The sequence below is a fragment of the Chelmon rostratus genome, chromosome 8, assembly GCF_017976325.1.
Source record: "Chelmon rostratus isolate fCheRos1 chromosome 8, fCheRos1.pri, whole genome shotgun sequence".
Lineage (NCBI taxonomy): Eukaryota > Metazoa > Chordata > Actinopteri > Chaetodontiformes > Chaetodontidae > Chelmon > Chelmon rostratus.
The window spans coordinates 25,868,648-25,887,980 of record NC_055665.1 but is presented as its reverse complement, the minus strand read 5'-3'; the positions used below and the strand labels follow the sequence as shown (position 1 = coordinate 25,887,980).

The 19,333-nt window shown below is 41.7% G+C and overlaps 1 protein-coding gene across 2 annotated transcripts in view; it reads left to right on the top strand.

Moving 5' to 3' along the window:
* Nucleotides 1-17,491, top strand: part of cdk14 (cyclin-dependent kinase 14) — a 173,668-nt gene extending 156,177 nt beyond the window's left edge. For both annotated transcript variants that reach the window (XM_041941703.1, XM_041941704.1), the window contains one exon: nucleotides 13,317-17,491. The gene's annotated coding sequence lies outside the window, so the exon portion shown is untranslated. The remainder of the gene's footprint in view (nucleotides 1-13,316) is intronic.
* The last annotated feature ends 1,842 nt before the right edge of the window (nucleotides 17,492-19,333 follow it).

Below are 19,333 nucleotides of genomic sequence, written 5' to 3'. Positions count from 1 at the left end.
TATAGCCACAGAACCATGCAGTTTGTATAGCCTCTGCCATCAGAGTGAGTATGTAATATACAAATAGGTGACAAATGGAAGGAAAAACCATTATTAAGTGTCTCAGTAAGCCGTTGCTCCACCATGAGTCTCAAGAACGGGTTCAACGCTCCTTTCATAGATGATGATGTCATTCCAAAACCCAAACCCTAAACACTTTTACAAATGTCACGTTTACTCAGAGTACATCTTAACTGACCTACTTTTTACTTTAGTACATTTTTACACAAATGTGTTTACTTTGATTTGAGTAAAAGTTCTTTAAAGTAAGTCACACTGGGCAGTCTTTCCATCCAGTCTTTGCTCCCCTGTTTTTCTTACCATTTTACATGAAGGATCCACTAGTTCCCATATTGACACTGAGCCCTGGCATAAATTGTGCAGCCCTACATGTGGCACTTGAGGAAACATAACTGAGTATTGTAAATTAAAAGGGTTCATCCTCTGAGGTGCATGAATGTGTTGCATACATATCATGGCAGTCTGCTTAGCCTATGGTGTCACTTGTGCACAAGTGCAGCTTTTTGCATATCCACAAACCTACATACTACAACAGACACAGGCAAATAAACAGACACATGAATTTATGCAGATGTAGGCTGTTACTCACATTCTCCCCCACAGCCTAAATACCTAAATTTTCTCTATGTGCCATGCCCTCTCTGTCTCTATTTGCCTATAATCCCATTAGGAGGAGAGAGGAGAACGTACAGAAATAGAATGGTATGTTCAAGCTGATTTCCTCACTAAATGCAGCCGTTTAGGCCTCAATAAAGCAGCTTTCACAGGCACCAACAGCAGCCCCTTCACTGTGATGGAGGAAGACTAACATGCTTAGATGGCCCATTTAGTATTGCGTACATGCTCACAGGCCCATGAATGGTAATAATGGAAATATACAGTGGCTGCCTTATCCTTGCATATTGTTTACTGGGTTCAAGCTTGATGAATTTGAAGCACAATATGTGCTGCAGTGGCATGTGTCGTTGTTTCAGTCAAGCATTTGGTATAAGATGCAACATCGTACTTGTGTTCCCAAGTATAAAAATACCCTCTGAAAACATAGAATAATCGCTTTTACGTGCGTCATGTATATTTGCTCTATATACTCAAAGCAGGAACAATGGTTTGTCGATACCATCTCCAGACAAACAATCCAGAATGTCAGGGTGGCTTTCCAAACAAATGTTCTCTGGAATCGGATACAGCGTTCATGTTCCAGTGTGGGCAACACCCAGTCTTTTCAACACAGACTGTAATTCACAGGAAAGTGACACCGCAGCTGCCAGAACGCCACCACAACTATCCTATCTCACAGTTGAGCTCTCAAGACCAACCGCCTATTACATAGTTCTGAAATTGAGAAGAAAGTGATGTATGAAATGTATGGAGAGTGTGTGTGTGTGTGGAGCTCAAGCAGGCTTGCGAGAAGCCTAAACAGAGGGGTAGCAGCAGACTTCCAGTGACACCACAGAGCTCTAAAATAAACCTACTGGCCTCTTGGCTCTTCACTTGGCCATACAACCCCAACTGCTGGCTGCAGTGGGAGTCTGCTCTCCACTCTATCATTTCAGAGCTTTATGGAGCCCAGGATGCAACCGCCCAGCATTTACATGCACCTCTTGTGAAATATTGTGTTTGTGAACTGTAGAATCAAGACTGTCCTCATCAGAAAAATGACAGCATTGGTTGTTAGCTCAAACACTTGAAGTGAAATGTTGACTTTGTCGTGACAACCAAAATCACAAGCAAGATGTTGTTTAAACACCACAAAGCCTCTCAGGGCGGAGGTCAGAGTAGATGCTTGGGTGTAGACCGTGTTTGACTTTGACATCAGAGGCTGAGGTGTGCATCCTGTCTCCTACCAGCAGACGACATTGGTTTCTTTTAACCACGACCACAGTATTTCCCCAGCCCTCAACCAAGCGGTGTCAGTTGCCCCTTGAGAGCATACATATGGCCTTACAGAGTGAACAGATTCTGATATTTGGTGTGTACAAGTAGAAATGTTGGCCTAAAAGCGATGACAAGCAGGGGGTCATTTTCTAACAAGCTAATATAATCTCTGTGCCATTAATTGTCTGCAAATCTGTAAAAAGTCTCTTAAATTCAAATTCATCAGGCCTCATGAAATATTAACTTGTCTTAATTTGAATTTGTAAAGTCTTCAGTTCAATATAAATATTTGATGATGTTATTTGTTTTTTTTCTTGTCAGACTTAATGAATATCTTCAGCAGCAGATTCACAAGTTTTGATGGTCTCTAAAACAATAAGCCAACCCAATATGTGCCTCCACGCTCGAGCCAGTGTACCAACATTCATGCTCACCTTCCACCTGTTGAGTGAAGGCCTGATCGATATGAGCCCAAGTCCCTTCATTCTTACATACAGTCATACTGTCCTACAGAAGGGAAATGAGTTTCAGAGCTTGACTCTACAAAAGCCCTATAATTCAATATGTCTGGAGTTAAAAAGCCAATGAAATGAACTTGTAACCTCAGTCAAACACACCCTCGTGCATAATGAAGCTAAAAATATGACAACCAATGAAGCTGATTTAGTTTTCTCTTGTGGAGAGAAGGAACCTTGCCAGCCTCAGACACATAAAGGGTTTTTTTTAAAACAACATAGACAGAGAATTTCAGGGATCTCTGCTCTTGAATCAAAGTCTATATTACTACTCCTTACTACATTCTCGCCAAACTTCATGAACCTGCCCTGTGTGTGAGGTTCCGCCTTCCTGTGACGCCTGCGATGCCGTTTTAAGACCAGTTGTCACTGAGCATGTGAGAGTTTAATCTCTAGATGCAGGGGATGGTTGGTGACACTGAAAAAGATGAAGCAGGATGGAAAGCAGGCTTTTAAAGTAACACAAATCTCTTTTTTTCTACTATCATTTTCATGACAGATTTATCTTGAGAGAGATTAGGCTAGCTGCGGTGTGTTGATGTCTTCATCGTGAGCCTCGGTTGGGTGAGGGTTTAAGCCTAGCTATATAAATAGCCTGTCAAAGAGATCAAACTGTGCAGTGTTTCTACAATGTTCAGGCTTTAATGTTTAACTGGTCATAGAGAGGCACTGAATTCTTCCCTAGAATATTTTATGGAGAGTAGGCAGAAGATTCAAGCGTATTTTAAAATCCTTAAGTTGTAAGTAGTTATACTCACAAGGTTTTTTGCATTTTGATGGGAACCTAAGGATAAAAAATGTTGGCTGGTCAGCCTGTCCAACCATCTAACGTTTGGATCTAGAGCAAATTATCTCAATATTGCTTGGATAAATCTGTCACGTCATCAGAAAGAAGATGCTTTTACCCACTTTGTTCCTTTATTGTAGTACTTAAAGTCACAGTTTCACTTTCTTGCAGCTTGAAAAATTCTTTTTGACATTGTGAAACCTCCAGATACCATGCTCATAGACTGGTGATTGATTGATATAGGTCAAAGGGAGGAGGGAAGAGAGGTGCAGGATGAGCCGTTATGGATGTAGAGGTGGGAATAGATAAATGTATGCCAGCAAATGCATTGATCAGCCCTTTCACAGGAGGCGTGCAGAGGTACAGCTGCCTACTTAGCGTTTTCTGGTAAAACTTCCAATTAGGTAGATGTTTGTAGTCACTGACATGCAGCAGCGCTTTGTTTCGGTGTCATCATCACTTGCCTTCACTGAGGCCTTTGGGCTAGTATGTTTCCCAGACACGTTCTGTCCTTTTAGCTGTTTTTTCCTGTCCAACACTTGCCATTAAATGTGGCATGCATTTTCATGATCCCCAGAGGATAGTAATTTTTTCGATGACCCCCTGGCTTGTCATCTTACACCACCACCAAATCAAAACTTTTAAAAGCTAACAGTCATGACCATTTTTGACGTAGCATCTCATCTATCTCATGTCAAAATTAGCTGTGCATATTCATCATCGGCGAAGAATGAATCCTATAGTTTTTGCTCATCATGTGACCTTTCCCCTCCTTTGGGCCAACCTTTCCACTTGTGCAGAAAAAATGGTTGAACCCTTCTCAGTTTGGACATGGATTAACTTTTATTTTTCTAACCTAATCTCAGTTTTTAGAAATGAGGAAATGAATTGTTCCCATTCATGTGTCCCAAGGATGAACCCATAAGATTGTGGACAGTCGATTGGCTTTCATATGTGATGTGGTATCTCAAGTGTGGTCAGACATTTCTGAAATTAGCTGTGGATATTCGCCATCCCCTGAGGATGAATCCTATTGTTTTTGCTGGCCATGTATCCTCTGTTTAACACCACCATCAGGACAACATTTCTTAGGGCTGTTTCCAATTTAGTAGGTGTAAGTCTCAAAGGATGAACCTTTTTCAGTTTGAAGACAGAAGAGTTTTCTTCTGGTGCCACCTCGAACCATAATCTGAGTTATGAAAACAACATGTCTCATAAGGCAATAGGCAAATTGCCAGGTACGTGACTGAGCCCCTTTCTGCTCCCAAGAGGATAAACCTAATTACTTTTTAAAAGAATTATAAACCTATATCATTTTGATCAACCCTTCCAACACTTAAATCTTGTGGGGTGTGATTGCAGCCTCCGGGGGATGCTAGCAGGGCTTTAGACTTTGTCTTGCTACTGTTTTTCTTGGCACATTTGCCTGATGTGTCGAGAGAGACGCACAGATTTTACTTGCAAACACCCCAAAACAGCTACTGAAGCTGTCTTGGGAATGATCATGAATTTAATAGAGCCTTTCACCATGAGCTTGGCAAACGCTCAGCTGGCTCAACAAAGCTAGCTGCCCTCAAATGAAACACCCTAACTTGTAATCAAGCCAAGTTTCCGAACCACTTTTTTCTCCACCATTTGGCTTCTAAAGGCATGCAATCAGTCACAGCTTATAACAGAGAGAATAAAACACATATTCATGTAATTACTTCAGCTTACTTAAACTGAAATTACTATATATCAGAGACTTGTTTTGGAAAACTAAGTTTCATCAGTGTAAGACTTTTGTAGTTAGGACTCTGTTTCAAGCCTGAAAGATAGTGAAGAACGTTGAGATCAATGTTAATATAGCATACTTCCATAAAATCCCATGAGCTGCAATTAGCCAAAGAATCATGTGAATAATGTATAGAGTATTTTCATTTTCATTTTCTGTACACCACCGATCATACTCATTATCTAATATCTGTTTGCAGTGGTCGTGTCTTGATGTCTCATGTGACCTACATGAGCAATCTACTGATACAAATTACTCATAAGTACGAGCTTGCTTGCTTCTCATAATCTCATGACTCTGTGCATTCGTTCAGCTTCATTCTAAATAAAAATCATGTTCTAAATATTCTATGCCATTGAGGTCTAAGATAGAAGTATGAATTGAGGTGTGCAGATTTATTTTAATAGAAAAATTGGATGCAAAGGCCTAGACACATTTTTGAGCCACACTGGCAGGATGGCTCTAAGACTGGCAATGTGGACGTTTTCTACTGGATGGATTGGCACAAATGAGGAATCCCAGTGACCTTAGTGTCATGAGTAGGTTGACGTCTTCAAAACTCATGGATGGACTGATCATCCTGTGTCACTGTGTCATGGTCCTCTGACTTCACATCGAGCGCCATCGTCAGATCTAAAGTTCAGTTCATGCTAACACGCCGACGGCAGAGACTGTGTAAGGCATTGTACCTGTGTCTATATCGCCGCGCAGAGCTGCCAGCATGTTTTTAAACTCGTGATCTTCTTGAGAACTAGAAAACACTTCGTGATACATTTTCAGAGGATAAAATCACGTTTGTACAATATGTATGGTGAGGTTTTAACAAGCATGTGCTTATCCAAGCGTTTTGGTGTGGACTGACTCATGGCTCCAGCGTGTAGATTAATGACAGCGTCAGAGCTTGCTAATGGAGGGTGATGGTGGTCTCCGTGGTGGAGCCCAGCAGGATGCCAGCTGATTTAGAGCGGCCAATCACATTAACAGTGAAACCTCTGCTGTAGGTGCCAGCCCCGCATCGCTCATAACTTTAGAAACCTCCCTGCCTTACCCACGTTTCACTTGACGAATACATTTACCCAGCCATTTCTTCTTTGCTTTCCTTTCCCAGTTACATTCTAATGCTCTCCTCCTCCCATCTGTGTCCTCCACCCTCTCTCAGTGTTTCCATCACCTTACATAAACCCCAGTGAGGGGGAAGTCAGCCAGGCCCCAGACAAGAAAAACATACCCCCAAACAAGGATTTATGGAATGGGAACCTGGCGAACCCCAGCGAGTGGGTGTGTTTGCGAGTTCGTGGGTGAAGGCGTTTCCACCCTGGGCATTCTCTGACCCTCAGTGTACACTCATTACTCCTCGCCGCAGCGCCACACAGCAGAACACAGGCTGCGCTGAGGAATGGTGAGGAATTAGCTTTAGCTGCACTTTAAGTGAGACTGTAACTTGCCATGCAGTTAAAAACGGGTCATAGTGTCACTCCACATCAGTGTTCTGGGTTTCAAGGGAATGTTTTAAAGTCCCATTAAGGTCTAACTGCCATTTGAGAAGCTCCTCCGCCCTGGCAGGGTAGAGGAGCTCTGTGGAAAGCACTGAATATTTTGACTTTTATGAGGAATCTTTGCAGAAAAAACACATTGTATTCAGATGCTCCATATTGGCTTAACTTTGTCAACAGAAAGCCTGGTCCACAGTGTTCAGTAATGTATTCGAGGACCACCTGCTGCACCAGATGAGGGGTGTAGATTTTTTTTAATTTAAAATAACCAGTGGCTGGGCATTGCTTTGGAAATGTTCTTAATACCCATGGCTCATACTACAAAAATAAGATCCCACTTGCAATAAACTACGATTATCCTTTAACTACAGCTACACTGCTCCATTTCCTGAAAGAACCTTGTTTGAAGCATTCCTGGAGTCGAATGGTGATTATGGTGATGAAACTAAAGGGGTCTCTGATGCAGAGATTGGCAGACACCGCTGCAGATGAGCTGGCTTTCAACCCAATGACCTCAATGCATGCAGGAATGTGTGCATAATAATTTGCACCTGCACCAGCAGAGCCAGGTCTCTGCGGGATAAGAATGTGTAAGTATGTGAGCAGTGCGTTTGTGCATTAGTTTTACAGTTAGAAATGCTCCTGAGTTGTGACGGCGGGAGTGCACGGCGTCGTTGTGTGTGCAGAATTCGTTGGGCAGTGTGATTCATGCTATTAACTGCTGATTCTGGAGAAACTGAACAGAACGAGTGCGCTGCCAGGACACGGGGTAATAGGAAACACATGAATGTGCAGCATAGTGTAGGCTGTCTGTGGTGGTACAGAATTGTGTGTGTGTGTGCGTGCGTGTGTGTGTGCGTGTGTGTGTGTGTGTGCGTGTGTGTGTGTGTGTGTGTGTGTCAGATTGTGTCTGTGCATGCTTTAAAGACTCATATTCACTGACTCTGGCCCAGACAACTGAGGCAAGAAAAACAAAGAAGAAAGTGTTTGTATTAGAGCCGAGAGCTGGCAAGTCTGCAAGCTGTGGAGCTGAGTGTACATTTTCCCTTTTCCTACCAACTGGATCTGGACCACTATTATTTCTCAGACAGAAATACACAGCAGTCCCACAGTTTGCTAAACCCTTAAGTCGTAGAGGGAGGACTTTGATATACATTCCTATCCACTTTAATAGGTGTGGTTTTGGCATGAAAATTGTCAAATGTTGTCATTCTTGGTTATTCTGCAGATATTGGCGCCCTTAATCCATAAACAATATTGCAATCAACCTTGAGGTGGATAGTCAAAATCAGTCTTATAGCTCATGTTATCCTGCCATGTTCAGAAGTGAAGCAGCTTCTGCGGTGCCGTCAGAGGTGGTGTGTTAGCGCTGTAAGCCGTGAGCATGAAGCTAAAACAACTTTCCCAGCTAAAGCAGCAAAGTGTAGGTCAATGGGCAGAGCCTCTGTGGAATCTCCTGCTCATGTAGCGGGAGGCCCCTGAGGTCCGCCGGCTGCTGCCCAGCACACCAGTTCATCCCAAATCCCCCTGTTCGGTCTTTGTTGTCTCACATTGAAAGCAGGGTAAATCAATGGCATCAGTCTCCTTTTTGGTCAGTCGTTTGTCTGGTTTTTCACATCGTATCTCGGATAGCCATCCACATCACAAAAGTATTGATCCACCAGATTTCTTTGTAAAAGCCCTGTAATTGGCCCGCCAGACCAGAGGATTGTTGGCATAAATGACCTTTTAACCTCTTGGAGGCAGCAAAACAAGATGTAACCACAAGATCCGCCATATTCACGCCTTATGAAGTTGTTGTGGGGGACTTGTTAATAACACCCAACATGAGCAGCGACATGCAGCAACATCCTGTTATATCCACCTGATTACTGTAAGTCCAATACTTACTCTCCTTTTATCTCTGATTTGGTCTCCACCAACTCCTGAGAAAATATCTAATAGCTAAATGCTCCACTGTGTTCACCAGCCACTTGTTAGCTGTGTCTGTCTGCTGTGGGGTGCTGAGCAGGTGGTGCACAGTGAGTTTATCAGGGCTTTTTCACTGAAAACTGCTGCATGCAGAGTTTGCAGGCTTAAAAAAAAAACAGGGAAAATGGTAACAGAGTCAGGTCATAATAATTTGTGGGTTCTTGAGCAACTTGATTCACATTACACAGTCACTTGATCCTTTGTCAATACAGAAATACAGAAAATTACTATACAGTTAGTGCAGCTTTATGTATAAAGTATGCTTGCTATCGTCATGTTACAAGTTAAAAATGTTATTTTTAAGTTGAGGCAAAATATGTTTGGGGTTAAGTATTTAGGAGTTTGGAGTAGTTGACGTGTTTGAATACAAATATAGCCTTGTCTGTAGATCTGTCATCACTGCAGAGAGCGACAACCTGAGGAAAGCTACAGATTTTATTAACACATTCAGTTCCATTGTACTATAGATTAACTGTTTTTGCCCTAATTTCTTGACTGTGTTCTCACTGAGATTATACTTATTCACCAAAGCAGATATGCCTTATGTTTGTTTGCTAATACACACATTGTTTTGGCTCATGAACCCATTTTATGCAGATTATCATGCACCATGATTCAAATTTCAAGGGTCACAAGTCTCACAGTAAAGACCAACCAGCACGCCTTCACATTTAAATGCATTTATTTTGAACCACGTGCTGTAAGTAAGTGACGCAGTATTAGCACAAGCTCTCCACATGGTTGGCTCACCACAGAAAATGAACACAGAATGCACAGATTAGCTCAGGGTGATGCCACAGTGAAAGGTCAAAACATGTAGCACGCCAGACATGTGACGCTACTGCGGTCGTATTTAGTCTTTTCATCTTTTAATTCTCTTTATTGCATTTCGTTTCCCACCTTCCTCTCCTCTCACCCTTGTGGCCACTCTGTCTTTGTGGCTGCTGTGTTTCATTACAGATGGGCTGTATGAATTTCCCCAGCTCTGGTATAATGACCAGGCTAAGTACTGCAGCAGGCTACAGGTGTTAAGAACCAGGCCTGTCTGAATCCCAAGATGTTACTTTTAAAAGTTAATCCACACTGGTTTACCTGAGAAACCAGATCAAACAGGGGCATTTCCTTGTTAAACACAGTTAAGTAGCCTCTGAATTAAAGGTTTCTACTATACAAACACTGTGAGTTTCGTCCTGACTAATGGGCACCGTCGAAACATCCACCGAGCTGCAGGAACTCACTGTGCGTGTTTGTGTGTCACTGCATGTGGAAACGGTCGTCTGAGATGCTCTAATGGACTGCTTCTGTTAATTATCAGCACTCTGCAGAGAGAGTGGGGGGTTTGTTTGTTGTGACAGTGGCAGCCCAACACAGACTTGGCAACACAACACCACATTCCCCCCAAAATCACTGGAAACTTGCAAAGTACAAGTCAAGTTCCAGTGGGAAGAAAAAATAGGAAAATATGGAAAAATATCTTTATGGAAATTAAAATGATTCCAAATCCTCTCTCTCTCTCTCTCTCTCTCTCTCTCTCTCACACACACACACACACACACACACACACGTGTACATACACGTATACATACATACAAACAGAGCCATAATAAAGCAGCTTATTAAACCATCAGCGCCTTCCCAGCTCGGGGTGTTTAGAGGGTGACATTTAAGGGCAGTCGGACTCAGTTCATTAAACAGGATCAGACATAACGGGACCTCCCTGCAGGGGGAGGGGTCAGATGTCGTGATCCCTGAGCTCTGGGGGCATGGGTGGATGGGCGGAGGGGGTGCACGTCTGTCAGTCTGATTCAACCAAGGTGGTTTGAGAAATAGTGCGGAGCCATGCAACAAATGAAACTCTCACATAATGTTTGCATGTTTCAGAAATTGTGTTGCAGCAGAAAGCCAACAGCATCCAGGTTATGGTATAAATGTGATGTGTGTGTGCAGCCTCCCTGCTGAACACCTGAGGCTTATTAACGGATCAACAAGTGCTGTCCCCTGATGATGACGATGGCTAGTTGTGTGTTTGGGAGAGGAGTGACTGTTGGATGATTTCTAATAGAACTTGGTAGGAGGATGAGGGGAAAGGAGGTGGAGGAGGGGGATAAAGAGTGTAGAGGAAGGTAAGGATTGCTGAGTTCATGGGTTTGAGGCTGGACCAGCTCATGTAGAAGATTTCCACTCTGGCCTGTTATTTAAGGTTAAAAAAACATTTGCCTTTGGCATCATCAGCTTACGAACATGCCCACAATGACAACGCTAACATGTTTGAAAGACCAGTAAAGAATTCTGCAGTAAAGAAATCAGCCTTAAGATTTAGCCTCTCCTCACTTTATATAATGTAATACTGTTTTTATCAAGACAGAATTTTGGGCATCTCTTGAGCAAAAGTTTGGCTTTTTGGGGCTACTATGACACAACTGTGTGTGTGTGTGTGTATGTGTCTGAGTGTGTCTTAAATAACTGTTATCAGTGGTTTTATGCAAAAATATTGTTTTCTCTTCCAGGTTTCATAAATCTGTGTAACCCGTCGTTTCTGTTCTCGTGTTTCTCTCGTTTCCCCCTCTCCCATTAGCTCCTCTTTCAGTTGTTGTGTATGTGTCTGTTCCAACATGGAGCATTTTAAGGATTTCGTTTTTTGGGGGGAGGGTGAGACTGTCTCTATTAAAGGACAGCCAGCAGCTGGCCACGCCTGCTAAATCCTCCCCACAAAACCCACCCACCAGCTCCATCTGCTTCCCAAGTGGAACCCCCTGACACACACACACACACGCGCACACACACACACACAAAAAACCCAAAAACATCTACTTGGTGCTCTTTGATCCCAAGAGAGCGGAAGCCTACATCTGTTCTTAGCACATTAAATCCCTTTAAAACAATGAATGCCTTGTTGGCTTATGGAGAGGATGACAGTGAAGTGAGGAGTGATGACCCTCATTCATTCACACATGGCTACTGTAACCCCTCACACACAGAGGCACAGTCCTTCAGTGACCTTGACCTTAAGAGATGAGCTCTGGCTTTTAACTGTTTTCACACAACAAGCTGTCAGCCTTCAGCTAGTCCTGTTCTTCTGCATCTAGAAAGAAAGAGCGCAGGAACGGCTATGGATAAACCATAAAATGCGGATGCAGATCTCCTGTATGTCGCCTTTTATTTTTGTACCTGGATGTGCAGCTTTCATGAGGAGAAATGTAAGATCTGTTCTGATTTGGACCTGATTTTAAAGGCCTCGCACACCTATGCTAAACCCACACAGGAGATTTGAAATATTTTGATGAAGCAGACTGCTTCCCCAGAGTGGCCGTGGTGACCTCACGTCATTCTACCTGCCTTCAAGCCTTAGTTCCAGTACATGTTGCATATTCCTAAATACATTAGTGTTTTATAAATTGCAACAAGCTGGCTGAAAAGGGCACTGCAGCTCATTATTATGCCCCAGGCCCTGCTGCAGGTTAACCCAGCCCTGTCTCCTGAGTCATTTGATGCTGAATTTATATTGGACTCGTGCACTTTCAGTGCAGAAACACATGTACATGCATGTACGTGGACGCATAATGTACGTATGTTTGCATCCAGAAAGCTTCAGGGGCAGCAGATAAATGAGGTGCTCATCCGACATTTGAGATTCCTGGCATACATGAGGCGGGAAAGGGACCTAAGAGAGGCAATGAATTATTTATTAGTCCGCAGCACACTCCTCTTCTTCATCCTTTACTCCTCCTCCTCTTTCTCTTCTCACTCCTCCTCCTGTTCCTCTGCTCCATCCTCCGCTTCACCCACTCCTCCTCTTTCTCTTGTACTCTCTCCACCTCCCTATCCTCCACTCCCTCTTGTTCAGCATCCTCTAGTCCTTCCCTTTCATCTTTTACTCCCTCTTTCTCCTCCTCTTCATCTTCTACTCCCTGTTGGTCATCTTCCACTTCCTCTTCCTCTTCGCCCCCTTCAATCCTCCTTTCTGTCTTTGTCTTCATCTCCTCAGTTTTATTCCCTTTCCCTTGGCTGACCCTTAAAATATTTTCCAAAACTTTGCTGTAATGGCAGTTTCTTTTGTCCCATCCAGATATGATACAGTGGAACTGCTGTGCTAGTTAGTTTCACATTGAAATGAAATCATGGCTGATAGCTGTATGTTCCCACATTGGAGACAGCCATGCTAACCTCCCTCCAGTCTTCAGTCTAAGCTAGGCTAATCATGTCCTGACCCAAAGCTTCCACTCATATAACATCTGGAAAGAAAGCAAAATAAGGAAATTCTCAAAATGTTGAACTATTCCTTAAACTGGGTTTAGTTACAAACCAAGATATTAATGAAAGAACCGAGACAAAAAAGTCAACCGAAACATTTGTCTGGAGATGAGAACATTCTTGAGTCATAGATGTTGGCACATGCATGCATACGTGTGCAAAATGAATGTAAGTTCTAAGCTGTAGAGCTGCACTGTGAAGTCCAGTTAGCAGGTCCGGTCAAACCTCAGCATCCGTCACTGCCTCCAGAGAGTCCACCTCACTGGGCACTAGCAGCAGCAGTATAAGCCTCTTTGTTCATGATGTTTCAGAACATCATAAAATGATTGTGTGACTCGTAGATGAAATTGAAAGTCTCTTCACTAAACAAAGAGTAAATAGGACAGCTGATAAATTGTTCAATTGAACAAGCACTCATCGTATTACCTCCACTCAGTGACAGCACATTTAATGAACTTTGACACATAATGCTCTCTGCTGTGTCAGCCAACTGTTGATTTCAAGCTGAAAAGAGATGTAATTGCTTCAGTGCTTTATAATGTCAGCTGTCACTGACAGGTTTGCCTTTTGTCTCTTCATCTGTGTTTCAGGTGGTTGCTGTTGAAGAAGATGAAGACAGAGGTGCTGAGATGGAGGATCCGGACGAATGAAAGAGCCCCAGTTCTCTTTATTTATTACCTTCACAATATGTGTGAGCGTGAGCGTGAGCGTGAGCGTGTGTGTGTGTGTGTGTGTGTGTGTGTGTGTGGCGTGTGCATGGGAAAGAGAGCGAGCATTGAGAATAGATATGAATGCATGTGTGCATTATGAACGGTACCTAAGATTTCAGGCTATCATTTGCAAATTTTGTTTACTTTTTATAAGGTTCCAATAACTCATATATCATTGTCACAGTATAAACAAAAGGACTTTACTATCGGTACACATTGTGTTTTGTGTTTGTAACTAGCCTCCTATTTAAGAATGTATATTTGTATGTACAATATACTCATCTAGAAACTAGAACTATATAATGGACAATTTTAATATTGCTTCATCTTCTCACCACTATACTGCTCTTGCCAAGACACACAACTCTACAAACACATAAAGGAGACATGCAAACATGCAAAAGTACATCTATAAAACAAAAACAATGCAGTCAGTTCAAAGAAAAAAAATGAATCGTATCGAGTTTTTTTTCCATTTCTCTCTGACCAGGTTCAGCTTTATTTTGAACCGCAGACAACAATAAGAATAATAATGGAGGGCTTTCAGCTGGCGTATCACATCCTCTGGCGGCCATACTGGAGGTCCTCGGTTCTTTGGTAGCAGAGAACAGCTGAGTCAGCAACGTACAATTCTGCTGACTCAGCAGCTATTACATGGTTACATTGCATTGTCTTTAAAAGTTGAACTTCTTATCTCTTAATGGCTGGTATACGTGACTGATTTGGTGTTAAAATAATGATAGCCTGTTAGCTGACTAACTGTGGTATTTGTCAGGTGACTGTCACCATTATGGTATCAACAAATCTGATTTAAACACGAAAGCGCAAATCTAGTAGGTTGTAGTAAAATAGAGGTTAGAAACTGTATAGTAACATACTGATCTTTGTCATATATTTCTCTCCTCATTCTGGCTGGGTTAGGATCTCATATTTGGACATTTTCAAGGAAAATAGATTTTTCAAACCCCTATTTTCACAGTTTTGACCATCATTCCCATCAGTTATCAAAGTATTTCACTCACAAATAGCATTGCTGAGATTTAGGGACTGCACTGCAAAAGTCTGTGCAGCAAGTAGACATGTCAAAGTTGAACCAGGAAGTAGCTTACGTCAACATATTAAGCTCAGTACAGAGTGCCAGTTACGGCTGACACATGCTTTTCTGCATCCCGGTGAATGTACACAGGGATCTTTTGGAAACATTTACTTGGCTGTTTCTTTCTACTTGCACACGTAAATTGTATTATCAACTAGTACAGCTAGGCCACACAATGTGTTGAGATTGGTGAGCGAGCTCAGCGGCTTCTCTTTGGACTTCTGCAACCTATAGTTACCGTCTGTATAACACCCTGCTTGGCACAGGGTTGCAGAAACATTTACATGTATCTTTACAGAAACAAATTCTAGCTTTAGCCATTTTCAACTAGTGGTCAACTTAGGTACTGCAATGTGGTCCAAAGGGCATTTTCCCCATTGAACACAATAATAAAAGAGACATCTTTAAAACTATTTATGTTTATGGCAAACAAGGTAAATTATTCTTCATTTGTCTTTGTATTTTGAGTGAAGTCATTTTTGTCAAACTATTAGCTGTTGATCAAGGATGGGCTCAAGGATAGAGACACTAATGCACATGATGAAGCAACTCGTTAAAAAAACCTAAAGAGATTAAACATTTAGGCACATGCACTGGACGCCATGTTGGAGTCTGGTATCAAGTTTTTATAATACAAGTATTATCTAATAATGCTCACATTTGCCCTCATTTTCACTGTTTAAATGTGGGTTAAAATATTTGCAATGCATGTCATGGAATATTATAACGGGCTTTTTGATATTTGCACCATGAAAAAAAAAAAGTTTGTGAGTAAAATTTTATCATGATCTGCAGGAACGATGGGCAAAACTGCACCTTGGTTGTAGAAAAATACTAGAAAAAGTCTTCTCATTTATTTTCCAAATGGACCTCCATGATGGACCCAGCCCTGCTTGATATGAGTTTTGTGTTGCAACTGAAAGGCCCCTCTAACAGAAATGATCTCTGCTGGAGATGTTGACCGTGCACACATAAGACAACAGGGACAGCACCGACCAGTGTGCTTAAGAATATAGACGCAATACTGTAATTGACAACAGCTGTATGTGTGCGTGTATGATGGAGGTGTGTGTGTGTGAGCGCATAAAACATGGGCAATAGCTAAGCATTGGTGCTTCCATCCATGCATATGAGCTAATGTACAAAAGTTAAAACGCCGAGGCAATAGGCTGTGTGGCCTATTGTTTGATCTGGCCCACGACAATCTGCCCTTTCACTTTATCTGATACCACAACAAGATCTGCAATATTCCGTCAGAAACAGATGATCTATGTCAATAACTAACTTTTTGTTCAGTTCATGAGTCAAATGTTAAGATTGATCTGGAGCTCTTCTTATCTGACAAATTAAGCAGGTGTAGGGATGACTGCTTGCAGTGTGTGGTAGCGTGTTTGCAGTATGTGTACTTCAGGTGGTGATTACTTTGATCAGTCCCTTGACCACCAACCTGTGCTCTCCCCCATATGTGTGCCCCTCAACATCTTACATTTTCTAAATGTTTTGAACTTTTTATGACACCATGACGAAGTCAGCTGTATAACATGGTATCATCTGCAAAGATGTTTATACAGTTTTTTGGTCTTTCTTTTGATGTTTTGTGTGAAAATATCTGAATATTACAGCTTAGATGTGTGGTGATAATTGTGAAGTACTATCAATACAATGGCTTCCTCTTCGATCTCGATCAGTTTGAAATCGACTGAAACAATAATATTGGCCCTGCACTGTTGATTAGCTGAAGAGATGAGGCTGCACATGTGACGCCATGGAGAATTGGAAACTGTGGATCCTTAATGCCACTTCACTGCCTCCTAAACACACTCAAACACACACACACACACACACACACACACACACTTACTTACATTTATAATATAGATGTCTTGCCTGCTAGGATAAACTTCCTGTACCCATCTTGTCCTATCAGCTACAGTACAGTACAAACCTGCTTCCCCTCCATGCCCCCCTTCAGCTGGTATTTGCTTTGTAGTCTGTCACATTCAAGGATAGGTTTCGATTTTTCATGTCTATCTTAAGACAACACTCACATAATGTAATTATTCCTCTTCTCCATTTTGGCCATGTAGTGATACTGTCAGAGAGTGACCGCAGTGTAAGAAAAGGTTCCGAGCCAAAATGCATTCCAAAGTTCAGCTGTAGCTAAAAGAGGCTTCAGCAGTACGAGTTAGACAAATCACGCTTTTAGCTTCATTGGGGCAGTCATGTGTAAGCTATTTTTCTGAAGAGCTGGTGGGCCAAAGCAGAGCTTAAATGACCGGCAATATTGGACCTGGCTGGCATGGTGTGCCAATGTTGTTCTGCTGCTGGACATGAAAACATGAAGGCTCATTGTTGATGAAGGCTCATTGTTAACATTTTCTTTGTGTCTTTCCTCCAGTGGCTTGGCTTTAAATACGCTTGTTACCAAGTGGTAGTTTGGGAACAGCTGGGCAGAACACAGTAAAGTAAGGCTGAGTTAGCTTAGTTAGCTGAGTCAGCTGAGTCAGGGGGGAAAAAACGATTGTCTAGGGAAACAGACAGAATTTCATTGAAAAAAAAAGACCAATTTGCTAACCCTTGATTTGGGTAACTTGAAGTGTGTTTCCATCCACCTGTTTCTGTGCGCATTTAAAATTTGAGCATAAAAAAATGAATGGAAACATTGGAAATTTGGCTGAGGTGGATGAGTTGCTTTATTGACAAAAGCAAAAAGTGACAAAGTGCAAGAAATTAAAATAAAGAAATCTGGATGTGCATGAAGCTCAAATTATACATGAAGTAAACAGAAATGCCATGTTTCTATCACATGGTTTTTGTTTGTTTGAGTTTAACATTAATGGAGAGTTAGCATCACCAAGTGTTTCTCTTTTTTTTTTTTTTTTTTTTTTTTTTTGTTGAGCCTGTTACAGTCCTGGAGCCAGAAGAAAGTAACTGGCCAGGCATTTGTTTTTTTATGGGCGGACCCTGACAGTCTTCAATAGGCTTCAATATCACGAAGGTTTATACATTAGGAAACTTCAGTGAAACTCTGTGCTTATTTTACTGTATATTTTAATGGTGAGACATAAAATACAGTTTAGCCGATATAATATAATTTGGTCAGGTCTGGCCATTTCTGGATACATCTACATCTGGATGAGAACTTGGATTCAGGCTGCTGGCTATGAGTTTCAACTGAATTTCGCAATACATTTTGCACAGAACGAGGACTGTGGATTTTGTCCACAGGGACAAAGGGGTCGCTTCACAACCATTGTAGAGAGCGATGATTATAGCAATTATAGCAATTAGGTTTTTCAACACATATGTGATGTGCAGTACATGTACATACTGCGTAAAGATAAACTTCAAATATCTGAACCTATCCTTAAAGGCAGGAAAAGCAGCAGAGGAAAAGCAGTGAAAGAAGGAATGTTACTGTGTTCCAGTCCAGCTTCCTTGACCATAGACAGTAGTGGCTCTGAGGCAAAATAAATAATTAGGAGCTAGACTCTAGCCAATAGCGTTTTGAAAATGCACTTTAAAGAAAAAATCAGTTTGCCCTACATTCTAGCCTGAATGGTCACTTTTATGCACTTGCTTTGCCCTTAATGATAGATAGAGAAATAACTATATATATATATATATATATATATATATATATATATATATATATATATATAACCTTGCTTTGCCTGATGGAAAGCAAACCAGCCCTTCTTACAAATGTAAATATCATCCCTCGTTTTGAATCTGTACCACAGATTGGGGAGAGCTCGTAGAAATGCTGTACTTGAAGTTATCTCGCGGCTTTTCAGTGTCATCCCCAGGCTGTGATTGTGCGCTGGAAAAAAGGGGAGGAGAGGGGGTGGGTAATGCCAGTAAAGCGGCGTGACAGAAGAGGGTTAATACCATCGAGCTGTGCTAAGATTGCCCAGCCTCATGTGGCTTTAAGGGATTGCAGGCAGTATTAGCAGCTGAATAATTATTTTTGGGATGTTTCTCCTTGTGCACACTTTTGGTGTGGCACACATTGCTTTCGTTTCCCCCTCAACACTCTTACTTCTGTGGAGCTTTGGCAGCCTGCAGTCTTGTACAAAAACTTATATTTTTGAGTCCTGTGTGGGCAGAGTTCCTGAAGGTGCTCTGTTCAAACTTGAATGTTCTTCATATAGTTCAAATAAAGTCCAGAGAAGGGAAGACTAGGTGGAATTGCACATTTAGCACTGTGACAGGAAAAGGAGAAATAATATCAATAGAAATGTCAGAGGTGGAAATTGATGTACACCTTGTATAAAGTGAAGGAGTGATGCTTCCACTATGTTTGTAAACAGGGTTCCAGATGTCCCCGTAATGCTATCAAAGAGAAATCATATATGATATACATATATGATGAATATAAATAGAAGGCATCTATTTTTGGCATTCTTTATCATGTGGACAGACGTGGGGTTGGTAGGAAAAAGCATATAGGTTGGATCCATCGTACATCCTCGCTGTGCTGAACAATGAATCTGTGTTTGCAACTTTTCTCAACAAAGCTTCTCTCGCATTTTCTTTTTCGTTTTGTATGCTGCACTGAAAATACATCTTTTTCACAAAGTGGTTTGGAAAACAGAAGTGTCGTCAGCCACTTCATCAAGTGAAACAATATAGTATACAGTAGAATAGCTGTTGCATTATTTGTTACGACCTGTATGTAATGTTATTATGGAAGATGTAATGTCCTTCTGTAAATGTTGTTTAATGTTGTTTTACCTGAAATAAAATTTATTAATGCTTCAGATGTGCTTGTGGAGCTCTGACTTCGACTCTGATCCTT